The sequence below is a fragment of the Phyllostomus hastatus genome, unplaced genomic scaffold, assembly GCF_019186645.2.
Source record: "Phyllostomus hastatus isolate PE091 unplaced genomic scaffold, TTU_PhHast_1.1 phas_contig_1, whole genome shotgun sequence".
NCBI classification, from domain to species: Eukaryota; Metazoa; Chordata; class Mammalia; order Chiroptera; family Phyllostomidae; genus Phyllostomus; species Phyllostomus hastatus.
The window spans coordinates 16,620,923-16,638,115 of record NW_025333498.1 but is presented as its reverse complement, the minus strand read 5'-3'; the positions used below and the strand labels follow the sequence as shown (position 1 = coordinate 16,638,115).

Sequence of the window (17,193 nt, the reverse complement as noted above, 5' to 3'; positions counted from 1 at the left end):
GCATCCAGTGACTATCCAGGGGACAACAGTGACACACAATTTTCAGAAAAAGATATCGAGGCACCCAATCACCGCTGACAACTTGAGAGGCTTCCCGGAGAACTGAGATAAGGCCAGGAGCCGGCCCAGGAGGGACTCGCCCCTCAGGGACTACCCAGAACCAGGTAGCCTTCTTCACACAGGCACCCCCTTTGTTAATCTCAAGTAGTTCAACCTCACCAGCAGTTGAAGATCTGGCCACCGCCCCCACCCACCCCGCCCCGAGTGGGGCAGCTGGTTCCTCTTACACTTGCAACTTTTTTTAACTGCTTTTCCTTTTGGGGGGGGGGGTTGTTTGTTTTTTTGAGAGAGTGAGAGAGAAGGAAAGAAAGAAGGAAAGAGGAAGGAAGGAAGGAAGGAAGGAAGGAAGGAAGGAAGGAAGGAAGGAAGGAAGGAAGGAGGGAAGGAGGGAGGGAGGGAGGGATTATGTTAATACTATAGAAAAAACTAGGGAGAAGGAGACTGAAGTGAAGCTGTGCGGATAGCTCAGAAGAGGCCCTGGTGGGGGAAAAAGTGCTGACCGGGACTGGAAGTGCCTCTACGGTGAACAGATACAGCTAACGCGCGCGTCCACAAGGACCACAGAGCGAGCATCAGTCTTGGGACACCCGCGGGAGGCTAGTTGGGGAAATCGAGTTACGGGATGGGCGTGATTCCCCGGCTAAAAAGGTGAGGCGGTTTCCTGGCATGAACTGGCCCCCGGGATGCCCGAAAGTCCCCACCCAGCCGAGCTGCGGGGTGTAGAGGCAGCCCCGCGCGCTTCCGAGAAACCCCTGCCGGGATCAAGTACGGCAACGAATGGGTCCCGAGCGCCCCGGGCGGCCCTGGGGTCGACGCGGTCCGGGGACGCGCCCAGCCCGGGAAGCGCCGCGTCCGGAGCTTCGCCCTCCACGGCCGCTTCCCTCCCCGTCTGCCGGACGGGCGGGTCGCGCAGGCCGCGGGGCCGGGAGACGCGCCCCTCCCGAGGCCACGCGCCCGCAGCCCGCAGCGGATGCAGCGCCCGCAGCCCCGACGGCCCCGGCTGCACCACCAGCCCCGTGCCCCCCCCCCCCCGCCCCCGGTGCCAAGTCGCGGTTCCGAGTCCAACCCCTCCTGGCGTCCCGGGAGGGCGCGAGGGTCTCCGCGGTCGCTGCCTGGAGACCCCGGAAACCTGTGGCGCCCGAGGCGGCGGCGGCGCGTCCCTTACCGCGCAGCGACTGCAGGAGGCTCCAGGGCCCCGCGACGCGCCGGGCATTTTTTTCTGGGAAACTTCTCCCAGGTCTGTGAGGCTGAGCCGCCCGGCAGGAAAAGCGCTCAGCGCCGGGAGGCTGCGACCATCCGGGAACTTCGCGGAGAAGTAAACCCTCCCCCCTCGGCTCCGGGTCCCCCCCGCCCCCTGCGGCCCCGCCACATGTGGACGCGCCGCGAGGCCGCCGCTGGCCCTCGGCCCTCGGCTCGGGGCGCCGCGCCAGCCCAGCTCGGCTCTGAGGCGGAGCGCCCCGCAGCCCGGGGTGCCCCCCGCCCCCAGAGGAGCGTGGCGGGCGTGAGGTTAGAGGGTGGGGGTGTATGTGAGGGGACACGGCGGCTTTCGCAGAGGAGAGAGGAACTGGAAGGGGTGTCCAACCCAGGACCCTTTCCCCCAAAGATCGCATCCTCTCCAGCTTCCCGCTGCTGGGGCCCCCCTCCCCCACCCCTAGGGAACGCTTTTTCCCATCGCCTTCTCAACTCAAAAGAGGAGGTCCAGCCTTGAGTTACCATAAATTCAAGTTGACTTTAAAAACTGAATTTTAAAATGGAGTGGAACCCACTGTTAACTTAAAAAACAAAAGATGACAGTAAGAGGCAACAAACATTTATTGGCGATCCAAAGGAATAGCTATTTGGGAAGCACTGATTTGAGTAAAAACAAACCCAGATAGTGTTTCCATTGCGGGTGAAGGCAGTGGGTTTTTATGAGAAAGGGAAGGGGAATAATTGCCTGAATAGAAGGAAGGAACTTTTATTGGTGTTAAGTCAAGAAAAGAATTTCAATAGATGCAAATAGGCTAAGTCATTCTTTAGCTATACATAGTGGTGCTCTTTTTAAAGAATGCCTTTAATTTTCAGTCTGCTTTCCTGTGAACGTTGCAAAAACTTGTTTGGAATACAATGTTGGTTTGGCCTAAAGGTTATTTTGCCCAGTTTAAACTCCAAAGGTTTGAGGCATAAGTCCTATAAGGCAGTTAGTTCCTCTGGAGTAGCAGCTCTAACTCCATTTTGAGGTGGATCCATTTATATTATTTTTCACATTTCTCCCATTTGATTAAGATCTTTCCTTGAAAGCATCTCTGATCAGCCTCTGGAAAAGCAACACCGATCTTGTATGGACAGCATCATTCGGCCTTCGTTGCTGGCAATGTTCATACCTGTTGTGTCATGACTCGGGTAAGAGGGAGAGAGGTTTCCTGAGTGGACTTAGGCCACATTTGAGCAACAAGAATGCCAGAACAGGAAAGCTTCATACTCTTAAGGACAAACACCTTCTGTGGTTTCTTGAGGTTTCTGATATGAGGTCCCTTAAGCCTTAGTAATCATCTGAAAGTGTGAGCAACCATTATCTGAGTGGTGTCTTTGTGTCATCAAGCTACACAAAATGAACAAAGTTTTGTAACAGCAAAGATTTCAATAATAACAAACAAAATGGTAAGTCCAATTTGGAGAATAGATCTGAACCAGGAGGCAATAACTGAGGGCAGCCAGCCGAAGATACCAAAGAGCTAGGAGTGCCAGCGGTACTGTATTAATCATTCAGTTTGTGCCAGGTTTCATCTAGTTCCAACTGTCCTTCAGCAGAGGTGTTATATCCATCTACAACAAGAGACCTTAACAGTAGAGCAAAACCCACCCTCTTCAGCTCACGTGTGATCAAGAGCAATTCTACTGTCAAATACAACTTGCCCAGGGACTCTAAAGATTTTTTTTTATTGGGTGGCTATTGCTTTGGTGGTACATCCAACAGTTTCTTTTAGGGTTTTGATAAGTTCCTAATCATGTATCATTCTCTACAACATCTGCCCAAGGAAAAAGTATACTTTCAAATCTGAACTTTACTGGGGTTTACAGGAATTGAATACCCTTCACTATGTGTTCAACGAGTTGCATGTTTTGACCTGTGAACTAGGTTAAAAATGATGCCCATTGGTGAGTTATCTTTCCAGGTAGAAATCTACGGGGAAAAGGAAACAATAAATACTATAGTGAGTGCTTAGGCTCTCATATTATTTGTGAGATAGGAAGGAACTAAAATAAGGGGCGGGGGGGGGGAAGAAAAATAAAGGTTTGATTATACAAACCTAGTCCAGATTTTGGGGTTAGCTGTCCACAACAGATGCTGTCTGATTCACTTCCTAGTGATTTTTAATTTCAGGTCCTCTGTTGGTTGAGCAGTCCAGTTTGGGTGTAGGAACTTTCTTTAAGTGGGAAGCACAGATCCAAGAGTCAGCAACTTCAAATTTGGCAGCCCGATAATTAGTTAGGAGTAACTGATATGGTCCTTTCCATCTTGGTTAGGTTAAAGAGTCCTTCTGAAAGTGTCTTTTCTAATATGTGTATTAATCTGGTTATAAATTGTGGTGTTGAATTCCTTAATTTCCTTTATTTAATTGAATAACAAAGGCAGATAAAACTAAATGCATAGGTCAACCTACAGTTATTTCAAAAAGTGAAAGCTCCTGTTTAATCAAAAGGGGCAGATCTTAAGAAAAATTGTACATGTCAGTGTTGAAGTTTGGTATGTCTCTGTATCAGGCACAAAGATTATCTAAGTATAAGCTATTAAAATGATTTCTTTGAAGTTATATCAAATTGTTTACATTCATTTTGTAGGGCGTCAGGAAAAGGGGCGGCTGGTAAGGCTTCTGGGAACCCTGAACACAAGGTACCAGGCCAGCTTTCCTGGGGAGGCTTCCACAGCCCAGAGTTGCTCCTCCAAGCTGTCTGATCATATCTGAGTCTATCCATGATTCACGTCTCTGTCATACATGACATTCCCGTCAACGCCTTGGTTATATAACCAATGTTTCCATTTGTGACCTGTTACAGGAGGACAGATCCTTATTGAACTTAGTAAATAACCACACGGCCAGGGAAACAGGAATAACACACTTACTAAAAGTTTCTAATCAGGTAGGAAGAAAAAGATAAATGTTTCAATTCTCCTTACAAAGGTATAATTTACCAAATTGCTATAGGTCATAGGTAGCTTAGGAGAAAAATAAAGATAAAAATACCCAGTGATAATTCAGATAAAGTCATAAAAATTATATTGCTCTGGCCAGTGTGGCTCAGTTGGTTGGGTGTTGTCCCGCAAAGCAAAAGGTCACCTGTTAGATTCCTGGTCAGGGAACCTTTTCAGCTGCTTGTGCTTTTAAAGGTTCTCGCCTAACTTTTTTCCCTTTGGTTTGCTCAGTCACAAGCAGTTGTGAACTGTGTTTACATTCCTGATTTTTCACAGGAGAGCCTGGGAGAGTTGCTGAGGAAACCTTAAAAAAATTTCTATCATACTTTTAATTCTACCTAATTTCTGATCAAGGAATTATTAAATTCCTTGAATTATCTTGTCAGGTCTCAGGTGGGACAAACAGCAAACATTTCTGAAGGCACAGAACAAGCCCATGGACCCAACAGTGTGCAAAGGTCACAACCTTCCAGAAGTCATCTCCTCTGACAGCCGGCAGGTCCCAAAGCAAGCAGACAGCTCCCTCAAGCCCTTAGAACACGGAAGGGGCAATGGCTGTTCCTGGGAGAGAGAGGATAAAAAACCAACTGATCTTATTGTCTTGGTTTAGGTTCTTATATCTTCAATTTTTTATTAGCCCTTTATAGGAGACTTTGCTTTTAACTGCCTAAGTTAAAAATTACCTGCCCAGATGGCCAAAGTTTCCTGTAGATCCTTTAGAGCTGTTTTTGAAATCATTTTGTATTTTAGAAGCTTCTACATATCAATCAGAGAATACATTCCATTGTTCCCAAGGTATTTGAAATTCTTTCCTTAAGGAAAGGCCATTGAGGTGGACTTAAAACAAAGGTTTTCCTAAATTACTTTTGCTAAGTTGGTCCATTGTATTAGAAAGGCACAAGAGGAAAGACCAAAATGTTTACATATATATCTTGCTAAATTCCCAAGGAAGGAACTTTTGGGGAATTTTAGAGAGTGAAGATCACTTGTTAAAGACTAATTTCCCAAAAGCTTTGAAGGATGGACAGAAAGTCAAAAGAGATATTAATCTAAAGGCACAGGTAGCCCTGGCCAGTGTGGCTCAGTTCATCGGGGTGTTGTCCCATAACTGACGAGTTGTGGGTTTGATTCCTGATCAGGGCACGTACCTAGGTTGTGGGTTCAATCCCTGGTCTGAGAACATACAGGAGGCAATCAATCTATGTTTCTCTTTCTCCCTTCCTCTCTGCCTCTCTCTCTAAAAAGTCATGAGAAAATGTCCTTGAGTAAGGATTAAAAAAATAAAATAAAGCCACAGGTAGCTTGACTACCAAATGCACACTGGTACATACACTTTCTGGATGGCTGGGATCAAAAGGGAATTTTGAGGATAAAAATAAAAGTCCACGTTATTGATTTATTTAATCACATGCATGTTAACAAATAAAACTTGGGTTCTTTGGAGCCATATGACGATCTAAAAGGGATGTACCATGAGGTTGTGAAGTGTGTACCCTTTTTAAAATTCTCATTGCACAGAATTTTTCTTGAGGTTGTCATTTTTTTAGAGATTTCTGATGTCAATCTAATTCTGTGACAAAGGAATTTCTATTGGTGTTGATAAGTCAGGAATTTCTATTGGTATTAATAAGTCATGGAAGGAACTTGCAGAGTGACTAACTTATTCTATCACAGGAGGCTTTGCTTGAGGTGGCAAGTGTCCTTATGAGTCTTAAATGCTGGATCCATGCCCATCAGTTTATGGTGTTGACTTCCGAGATTTCCTTAGCATGAGGCTTTCACCTCATGTGCCTGTAATCTACATACATTTGTTTACACAGAAGCAGTCTAGCGAGATCAGCAAGCACAGTCGGTTTGCAGGGGCCCTGCCAGGATAACAGGTTTATAGGATTTATGCTTGTGTCCTCCCCTGTGAAATCTCTCTCTCTATTTTAAAAAAATTCTCACCCCAGGATATGTCCATTAACCCTAAAGGGTGGGGAGAGAAGACATCCTGTGAGAGAAACATCGATCAGTTGCCTCCCTCACATGCCCTGTTGAGGGATCAAACTTGCGGCCCTTTGGTGTGTGAGACCATGCTCCAACCCGGCCGCCAGGCCAGCACTGGAATCTTTTTCTTACGACAATACAACAGACAAAGACAAGGCAAGGAAACAAAAGAAAAAATGCACCCAACAAAATGAGTACTTACCCAAAAGGGATAAAATTCCTGTGAGCTGTTTACCATCCCCCCACCCCACCCAAGGGCACTTGTTACCAACAGGAGAGCCACGAGAAATCCCCCCCTGCGACAAAAACATTCTTTCAATGCAGTAGCAAGCTCTGAGTTGCTCACATCCCCAGAAACCTTCACCAGGTAAAGAAGGGAACCCCCGAGGGGAAAAGTCTCACTCAGCAGCAAACTCCTGGGGCAGCAGCCACACGCCATCACTGGGACAATCATTCCCGGGGCCATTGTCCTCTTTGAGGGGGATCCCCTTCCAATCCCAAATAGAGGCGCCGACCTCAATTTTAAAACTTCAATCAAAAAGGATGGAGGACTGATTTTGAGAGGGTTTTATGGTTGGGAAGGCTACAGTGCGTGGAAGCAGTTCATGGTTCCCGGGATGCTGGTCCGTGATGGCGAGGCTGCTTTAGCTCCCACTCTGACACCAGCTATGTTAACCTAAAAATAAAAGGCCAATGTGAAAGTCAAGAAGCATTTGATTGAGATGAAAAAGAATGGCTATTTATGCAGCACTGTTTTAGATGGAAACCCAAACAGTATTTTGGTTTAGGGGGTAAAGGCAATGGGATTTTGAAGAGAAAGGAATGGGGAATAATTACATTAGTAGAAGGAAGGAATTTCTACTGGTGTTGATAAGTCATGGAAGGAACTTCTATAGTCACAAATAAGCTGAGTTGTTCTTTAGTTATACACAGTGGTACTAATTCTAAAGAATGCCTTTAATTTTCAGTCTGGTAGTCAGAATGTCTGCTTTCCTGTTAGCTTTCCATACAGTTGTTTGGAATACACTGTTGGTTTGGACAGTCCAAGGTTATTTTGCCCAGTGTACACATCCCCAAGATTTGAGGAGCAAGGCAGTTCCTCTGGGACGGCAGCTTGGACTCCATTTCGAAGTGCCTCCATTTCTGTTACGTTTCACACTGCAGAGGCCCAAGGGCCACATGTACCTGCCTGCCCACCCACTGTGTCAGGACAACAGGGTTGCTCCTCCTGTGGAAAGATGCCAGGTACCCCACAAAGGGGTAGGGACTCTTTGATTAGTTTGTAGTTTGCTACCAGTGGGGATAGATTTATCGTCAGCCACCCATATCCTCAATTACAGTAGCATCGAGAGCAAACATCTGGAGAAAGCTGAGGCTCTACTCTATTGCCAGAGCCAACTGTTACCATCAGGCTCTGGCCAGCTCTGAAGGCCCAGCTCCTGGCCACAGAGAAAAGTTGACACTCACTAAGACAACACAGATTTCAAAATATGTGTGTTTGAAAAGAACAAGTTGTGGTGAATATAATAACCATTTAATCATATTGTTTAAAAACCTAGGCTGTGTATGCCTTTGAATAAAAGCATAGAAGTGGGAACATGTACACTTCAGAATTGCTGTCCTAGGCTGAGGAGGTTGTTCATCCTTGACTTCAGGCTGTCTGCTCCTGCACCATTCCCAAGGGCACACTTGCACCTTGACATGCTCTTAACAGATACAATACCCCTCTGGGAAAGAGATTTTGTAGCATGGGTGAACTCTTTCTGATGACAAACTTTTGTCCCTAAAGGTACCCATCTTTTAAAGGTCATATTCATATATATATATATATATATATATATATCATATATATATATATATATATATATATATATATCATATATATATATATGTATATATATATACACACATATATATGCATATATTTGCCTTTTAAAATCATTTCCATGCTACTGTGTACCTGTTATGTTTTATATAAAATGAAGATACGTTATTCTGTATAGCAATTTTTTAATTATTCCAGTATTGGAAACAAATCACTAGCACTGATCACAGTGTGGTGTGGAAGTTGGCCCAGGAACTTCTGGTCTCCTTGCTAGCTCTCAAAGCCTCAATTTTCCCTTCAGTCAAATAGCTCTTACCACCTAGGATTGTAGTAAGGGTTAAATGTGACAATCCCTCCCAAGAGGAATGTAGGAGTAGCCCACTGGTAGGAATCTTTAGATGTCTTTGATTCCCCCAAATTCAGCAGAGAGCTCCTGTAATCTTTTAGGGAATTGATTGAATACTTGTTGGGATAAGAACTCTCTTGAGTTCAAGTCTTTCAAGAGTCCATGTAAATTTTTTGCATTAGTATACATAAAAGAAAATTAGGAAGGTAAAATACATGCCCCTCCCATCATTTCATCACTGCACGCCAAAAGTAAATGGTGTTCTGAATAGTCCACTGTTTTAAATCACCCATAAGGCCAGTGTTCAGTTGTCTAGAATGCCCCCTGCTCTCTCCTCTCAGACCCAACATTTCTCTCCAATTAAGTCAAAACCTGAGTAGGATTTTATCAGTGACACTTTTTCTAGTTTCAATAAGTTGGGTATGGTTATTTATGTATGATATTTAACATTTGGGAAAGCTGAGTGAAGGGTACAGCTAAACATTTTTTACTGTTTTTTTGCAGCTTCATTTTAAGTTTAAAATAATTTCAAGCTGGAAAAGTTTAAGTTTCTTTTATTAAAAAGATTAAAGCCTAAAGTTTTATAACAGATACCTCCTTCCCTTGGGCTAGGTCTCTATTATACCTTAATTATTATACCAAATTAAACCTTAAAATGAAGCTACTGAACGAAGTTAGTAGTGGGCAAAGGCATTATGCTAAACCTTTGCAGTCATGCACAATACACTTTGATATGAACGAGTTAATAAGGAAAATGGCTTCCTGAATGCTGATTGTAGACAAAGCTAGGCTGGAAATGTTACTATCTTGGGATAGCTGGAGTAGGGAGGGAGAGAGAAGGACATTGTGATTAGCAATATTAAGCAAATTCACCTGAGCACAATATTATTAAATATATATTTGCTCTTTTTAGAGCTACCATTTTGGGATGCACTCTGACCTCTACACTAGCCCTGTGGTGCCTGAGAACTTCTATTTTACTGACCACTGGATCGTTGCAGTTAGTTGTTAAACGCCTGTCTCGCCCCATTGACAGTAGTTCCAACGTGGGGGGAGGCGCATGAAAAAGGAACTGCCGGTCTGTCTCAGCACAGCATTCCCAACATGTGGCCTGTCCTTAGTACTCTCTACCACTTAATGAATGAATGCTAAGCACTATGCTAGGCCTTTTTACGTATATTGATAGCATCTCATTTAAATCTCACAGCAACCTTGTGAAATAGGCATTTGTCACATTTCACAGAGAGGAGACTGTGACTTGAAGCGCTTAGGTAACCTGCCCAAGATCATTCAGTTTGTGAACTTCAGACTCCAGGTTATTTTCACCCTAATGCTCTTGCTCTAATGAGTATGCATACTGTCTCTTGACTTGACTTCCTGTTTATTCCGCCACTGAGCTTCTGCTGGTGTGAATGACCTGAACTGACTAGTATTCGGATTTCTCACTGTCAAATAGCAAAAGAAGAAAATATTATATTTATCTCGGTAGAGAATGATGGGGGTTTAGATAGGACTGGTCAAAGACTTGAGTAATGTGGGTGTGCTCTTCTGGAAATGGAACGCGATGTGGCGTAAGAGCGCATGCTCAGCCCGGGGTTGGTTCAGAGAAGCAGGGTGTGTGTGGGCCGAAAGGGGTCATCTTCCTTACGTAAGAAAAGTATTCTTATTCTAAACAATTCAAATATTCATAAGCATAAATATTATATATAAAGCGAAAGTCTTCCACATCTTATCTCCAGAGATAACCACTGTAATAGAAGGATATACCTATATTCTTCTCCATGTTTTTTCTGCGTAACCTCATTTTGAAAAAAATCAACAAATATTTATAGAAAGCCGGGTAAATGGGATCATACTATACATCTTCTGTAATTTACCCTCTTTCTCAATTAAATAATCTATTGCTTTAGTTTTTTGTGGCTTTGAAACAAATCACCATAAATTTATCAACATCATTTATTATTTAATGGTTCTGTAGGTCAGAAGTCTGGTCATGGCATGGTTGGGTTCTCTGTTCAAGGTTTCACAGGCTGAAATCAAAGTTCCAGCCAGGCTGAATCCTCTGGAGGCTCTGGGAAAAAACCCACCTCCAAGCTCATTCAGACCATTGACAGAATCAAGTTCCTCATGGTGGTAGGACTGGGGGGTACCTGTTTCCTTGCTGGCTGTCAGCCCCCAGAGGCCACCCATGTCTCTTGCCACCGGGCCTCCCCCACCTGCACAGCCAGCAGTGGAGAATGTCCCTCAGAGCGAATCCCTCTCACATTTCCAGTGTCTTGTGCCAGTCCTTTTAAGGGCTTCACTGATTCTGTTAGGTCCACTGAAGATAATCTATCTTACACTCAACTGATTTGGGACCTTAATTACATCTGCGAAGTCCCTTCACCACAGCACCTATGTTAGTACATGACTGGACAACTGGGAGAAATTTTGGGTATAAGGCAGGGGGAGTGGGAATCTGGGGGCCAGTTTATCATCCCAACACAGATATCGTGGTTTATCTGTCCACTTCTCTAACTATAAAACGATGTCATTCTATTTAATAGCTACATAGTCTTTCACTGTATGATATATTATAATTTAAACAAATCCCCTATTAGTGGCTATTTTACTACTTCCAGCTATTTGCCTTTTAAAAATACACAATAAACATTTCGGTTCTTAAATGCTTAGGTACCTATGTACTTCTGTAAGTTAGCATCCCAGAAGGATTGGGTTGGCCAAAAAGTCCGTTAGGTTTTTTCTGTACAATGGCCCAAGTAGTGCTTAGTTGTCTTTTAACTTCATTCAAAACAGTTTTGTTAGATTGTATCGTGACAGCTGTCATATCAGTGTGCAAATTAAAAACAAACTTATCAAAATTGGTGAATTTTTGTGCAGCCATTTTAATATTAAAGATGGAAGAAGATACAACATTCTTGGCATATTAGGCTTTATTATTTCAGGAAAGGTAAAAACACAACTGAAATGCAAAAAACATTGTGCAGCATATGGAGAAGGTGCTGTGATTGATCAAATGTGTCAAAGTAGTTTGTGAAGTTTCTTGATATTACTGACATTTTGGCCAAATAATTCTTTGCTGTAGAACTGTCTTGTATATTGGAAGATGTTTAGCAGCACCGCTGGCCTCTACCCACCTAAAGCCAATAGCAGAAGATAGCTGACATACTCAAAGTGTCCAAATGAGTAAAGTTACTGGTGAAAATGAAAAAGGTATCTTATTTTAAGGGGAAAAACAATATGGACTTTTTGGCCAACCCAATAGAACTTCAGGGTATAAGGGTTTACACCTTTGATAGACACTTCCAAATTGCTCTCCAAAATGAGAATATCAATTTATATCTCCGATGACATTATATAAAAATGGAAGTCGCTAATTCTTACATTTAAATTCCCGTCAAAGACTGTGTCATCAGGAGACTGAAAGTGTAATGCCTAAGGGCATGGACTCACAGTCTGCTTGTCTGGCTGCTAGTCTTGCTTTTTTGGTTTCCTAACTGTATGACTTAGGAAAGGTGGCTAAGCCTTGGTTTCTGCATCTCTCAAATGAGGATGTGGGGGTGGGTGAAAAAGGTGAAGGGGCCCTGGCTGGTGTGGCTCAGTGGGTTGAGTGCCAGCCTGAGAACCAAAGTATCACTGGTTCGATTCCCAGTCAGGGCACATGCCTGGGTTCCAGGCCAGGTCCCCAGTAGGGGGTGCACAAGGGGCAAGCACACATTGAAGTTTCTGGCTCTCTCTTTCCCTCTCCCTTCCCCTCTCTCTAAGAATAAATAAATAAAATCTTTTTCTTTAAGTTGAAGGGATTAAGCAAGAAACAAACAAAAAAAAAACCCTCATTGACACAGACAACAAACAGTATGGTGATTACCAGAGGGAAAGAAGGGTGGGGGAGGTAGAAGAGGGCAAAGGGGGGATAAATGGTGATGGAAGGAGACTTGACTTGGGCTGGTGAACACACAATACAGTATACAGATGATATAGTATAGAAATGTACACCTGAAACCTATGTAATTTACAATGTTCTGCAATTTCACCCCAATAAACTCAATTAAAAAGTCTAAATAAATAAAAAAATAAAATGAGCATGATAATAATGACATTGCTTCATATTAGTTATCAGTTGCTGTGTAACAAATTATTCCAGAACTTAGTGCCTTAAAACACACCATTATTGTCTTATCATTTCTACCTGTGGGTTGGGAACCTGGGTGTATCCTCACTGGGTGTGTGTGGTCAGCGTGTCTCACTGCTGCAGTCGCCGTGGGAGCCAGGGCTGTGGTCATTGCAAGGCTTGGCTGGAGGAGGAGCTGTTTCCAAGTGAACTCACATGGCTCTTGGTGGTCCTCGGGTCCTCTCTGCCTCTTGGCTGGAGACATCAGTTTGTTGCCATGTGGGTGTCTTCATGGGACAGCTTACAACATGACACCTGTTTCCCCTCAAAGTGCCAAAGATGGAAACCACAATATTTTTGTAACTTAATCTTGAAAATGACATCCCATCTCTCTGCTGGGTTCTAGTCATTAGAAGCAATTCACTAAATCCAGCCCACACTTAGGGTTAGGGTGTGATACACGGTGTGAATATCAGCAGGCAAGGGTCACTGGGGTCATCTTAGAGGCTTACTGAGCCTAGGCCTGAAGGGGCAGGAATGGTACCCAGAACTTGGAGAGGGGAGCTTCAGTTTTAGGGGAGAGGTCACTGGCAGCAGTTGTGACCTTCAGAAGAAAGATGCCAAGCAGGGTGAGACTAGAGGAATAAATACCCTGACTCTTCTCTCCTGCCAGTGCCTCTCACCCTGCGAGCCCAGTCAGGAGCCAGAGAGCAAGGCACCATGCTGCCTGTGGCTCGGGTCAGCCCCCAGGACCAATGGGTGAAGGAAAAATGTCCAGCGTGGGCAGACGCAGCTGTTCACTACTGGGATATTTCCTGGGGACGTGACACCATGGCCCCTCACGTAAAAGGAACTGAAAAATAGTTGATCCTGAGTTTCCAGGGTCGGGGCTGGGGCGGGTTGGCAGTGGGAGCACAGTCTCAGGGAGTCTATGGTGTCTCCATAGTGGCTTCCATCTGGGCCAGTGACAGAGATACAGGGAACTCACAGCTGCCAGGTGGGTCCGGAGTAAATGTCTCAGGAAGCCAGTGTGGAATGCGGGTTTTATTTATCTGGGGAATGGCCTTAATGACACAAAAGGCATTTGTTCTGCTTGCTCAGGCTGATGACTCTGACTGATGATTAAACTTTGTTTCCTTGGTCAGGTGCCAGTGCAGGTACCTGCGAAGACCTTAGGGGCTTCCAGAGACACGAGGTTTTCCAAATGCATTCTGCTCCCAGAGCAAGGTCCAGAGCCTGGCTCCAGTGAGACAAGGCAACGCAGCTGGAGGGGAGAAACCTTAATACCACCGCCAGGAAATGAACCCAGGACTCAAGGTGGGCCTTTCCCTTCCCAGCCTCTGCGCCCTGTGGACGTCTGGGTGTGTTTGAACAGTTGTTTCCTGCCTGCTGAAGCGGAGGGCACTGGGGGGAGGCTGCATTTATTTAATACAGCTTTTGTGACAAACTCATACTTATTTCTTAAAACGCTTTATGAAGATGCTATTATAGATGATTGATCTGAAAGACAACTAACTCCCAAAGATGAAGAGGGCACGTGCTGAAACGTCCCAAGGACGTGTTGGAGAGTGATGACGCGTCATCGATCCAGAAGAGTGATGAACTCAACCTTCTGCAATAACGTTTTAACAATTACAAAAGTAAAATATGGATTAAACTATAAAACATCAAAATTGCAATAATAACATTAATGAACAGCAGAATTTATTAGATGGGAGCAGCTATAAAAATGTATAATTTGCAAAGAGTCTATGTTATAAAGTACATAAAGATGTTACTAAACATAAAATTTTTTAACACTTTAAATGTATATAATTCTTGTTTTCTGTGATGGTAATGGTGGTTAGCAGTATGCTAATTAAAAATATTTAATTGAGCGTATCCATTATAGTCTTCTTAGAAAGAATATTTTTATTGCATTTTTAAGTTAGAGTAAAAGTTTTATACCATGAATAAGTAAAACACTGTAAAATATTGTTTACCTTTAACTCATTTGCTTTCATTTATATTTTTGTGTATGTTTAATAATGTTTATAACAGATTATTGCAGTAATACATGATTATAACCTATAAATCAATTATCAATTTATTTGGGGGGGTGTGCATCCTCAAACATTTTTATTGCTACTGTGCACCTTCAAAATACTCAGAGCTTTCTGGACTAATGTTCTCCCGTGAAGACAGTACACTTCCTGAGGCTCCTCAGTGGGTCCCTTGGGAGGCGGTGCTGGAGGGCGAATTGCCAGTTGCTTTCCTGGGGGCGGAAGCAGCCGAGGAAGACAGAGCAGCAGCCGTGGTGAGGGGCTGAGGGCCTCGGCTGATGAGAAGAACGTGGAAGAACCAGAATATTCACGACCTGACCAAGTGACATACAAGCCCCGGAGGCAGGGGTGGAGCGCTGGAAAGCCAGGTCCTCGGGCAGGAGGAAAGAGGAGACCAGCTCCACCCGGCTCTTAACAAACGAGGTAAGTGATGGTGGGCACAGGGAGGCTGGCCGAGCGTTAAAATGGATAGAGTCCATCGGAGAGGTCAGTTCTGGCGTCACCGTGGGTCCTGTCAACACTCGTCATCTCCAGCTCCACATCAGGGGTCACTGGAGTGACAAACCCCGTGGGTGGGCCCTGAAGGAGTGGACTCGGAGGAGGCTGAGGGGCGCTGAGGCTGGTGAGGCTGGTGCGGTCAGTGGGCCCACACGGGTTAGCCAGCCTGGGAGGGAGAGTGCAGCTCCAGGTTTCTCATCGCAGAATCAAATTAGGGAATGGAATGGCCGCTTCCTGGCCTGTGGAGAGAGAGCACTGCTGGGGCACCCCCAACCGGATAAAACCCCAAAGGCAGCCTCTCCCTAACCCCCAAATCCCGAGTTCCTCTGAAATGCTGCCCCATCGGGTGATGTGGTGGTTTAGCAAGTCTTTTACAACAGAAGTCTCTCTTCACTGACCGCATGCAGAGTACCAAACACCTAAAGGAGACCAGGGCACGGCTGCCCTGGGGATGGGGGTGGGGGCACAAAGCCTGCAGGGTGGGAACTCGGGTGTCTGCCCAGGCTTGGTCTTCCCAAATGGTCCCCAAGGTGTGATTTGAGAAACGCTGGAGAAGCAAGTCCAGTCCTCTTGAGGTGGCGTTCGGGGACTCCCTTGACATTACCCCTATTTTATTCTCCCATCTTTGGCCACCCCTGGCTTGGCACTTTATGCCGCAGAGTATAGAACTGCGCCAGTGCATCTGAGCTCTTTCGTGCCTCCATGCTTTTGCTCATTCTGTTCCTTCTGCTTGGAATGCCTATTCACCTACCACCTCTGGCTCATCTTTAGAATTCACCCTTGGTAGCATCCCCTCTGGTATGTCCTCTGGGCTGCCATGGGGTAAACCCTTGAGGCGCCTACCTATGAGAGTTTACCTCCCTGCTGAAATTCTTCTCTATCTGTTACACTCACTAAACCGTATCTTTCCCAAGGGCAGGAATCTTTTGAATCTTGGAGTTCTTCATTCCCATTCCAGCACCTGGCTCAACTGATGCAATTGTTTAAATATAACCAGTTTGGAATGCAAAGGACCTTTCCTGGAAAGCAAGTTTGAGAAGAGACGGGAGGAATGTATGATCAGGGAGGGGCGTAATACCTGAGGAGAGAGAGGAGAGGAGCTGAGGACGAAGGGGAGGGTGGGGCAGAAAAGTAACTGCGTCCGATGTTGCTTAGTGTCACTGCGTCCGATGTTGCTTAGTGTCACTGGAAGTTCACTCGGGGGCCTCGGGCTGGACGCACCTGGCACGGCTGCAGCCGATGGAATGCATGATAAGTAATGCTGGGAAGATGCACTTGGTCCGCAGAGGAGGGGCCTTACAGGAGCTCCGGAGGCTTCTGAGAACTTGCCTGAGACGCTTTGGGCCTCTGGGGACTCTAACCAGCATAATGGACTTTGCAAAGAGAGACAGCTGAGCTAGGAAAGCTAGTTCAAGTCCCTGGGGGATGATGATGGACTGGTTAAGGACGCCCTCAGATCTGTCTGAAGGAGGAAATCTCTTCCTGGAATCGTTTGCTCACGGTTAGGGAGGGGGAGATGAAAAGGCATGGGGTTTTTGTGTTATGAGAAGCAGATGGTTTCCAGGCCTTGCTTTGAAACGTTGAACACGCTCCGCCTTGGTGTCGTCCACGCTCACAAAGACTTAGCTACGCTCCCACGTCCTCCTTCCCAGGCCCGTGACCACTTGCTGGCTTTGTGACCTTGACCAAGTCCTTTAAATTCTCTAAGCCTCAGTTTTCTTGTATGTAAAATAGGTACGTTCATTGTCTCCCACGTCATTTAATCAATGAGATGATCCATGGAAAGTGCTTAATACAGGGCCTGATATACAGTAAATGCTTAATAGCCCTGGCTGGTGTGGCTTAGTGGATTGAGTGCTGGCCTATCAACCAAAGGGTTGCCAGTTCGATTCCCAGTCAGGGCACATGCCTGGGTTGTGGGCCAGGTTCTCAGTGGGGGATGTATGAGAGGCAACCACACACTGATGTTTCACCCCGTCACTTCCCCACTCTCTAGAAAGAAATAAAATCTTTATTTTTAAAGGTTTTTAAAAGACTTTACTTATTTTTAGAGAGGGAGAAAGAGAGGGAGACCAGCTCAGGGCAATAAATAAAATCTTTTAAAAAATAAAGTAAGCACTTAATAAAAATTAGCTGAAATGATGACTG

The 17,193-nt window shown here is 45.1% G+C and overlaps 1 protein-coding gene and 1 long non-coding RNA gene across 2 annotated transcripts in view; one reads left to right on the top strand and one right to left on the bottom strand.

Moving 5' to 3' along the window:
• Window positions 1-1,369, bottom strand: part of WIPF1 (WAS/WASL interacting protein family member 1) — a 120,465-nt gene extending 119,096 nt beyond the window's left edge. Inside the window, exon 1 of the mRNA XM_045851834.1 lies at window positions 1,226-1,369. The gene's annotated coding sequence lies outside the window, so the exon portion shown is untranslated. The remainder of the gene's footprint in view (window positions 1-1,225) is intronic.
• LOC123827365 lies at window positions 496-14,566 on the top strand. The gene is made up of 3 exons (XR_006787218.1): window positions 496-708; window positions 13,651-13,822; window positions 13,985-14,566. It is a non-coding gene; the product is annotated as an uncharacterized LOC123827365 (long non-coding RNA).
• The last annotated feature ends 2,627 nt before the right edge of the window (window positions 14,567-17,193 follow it).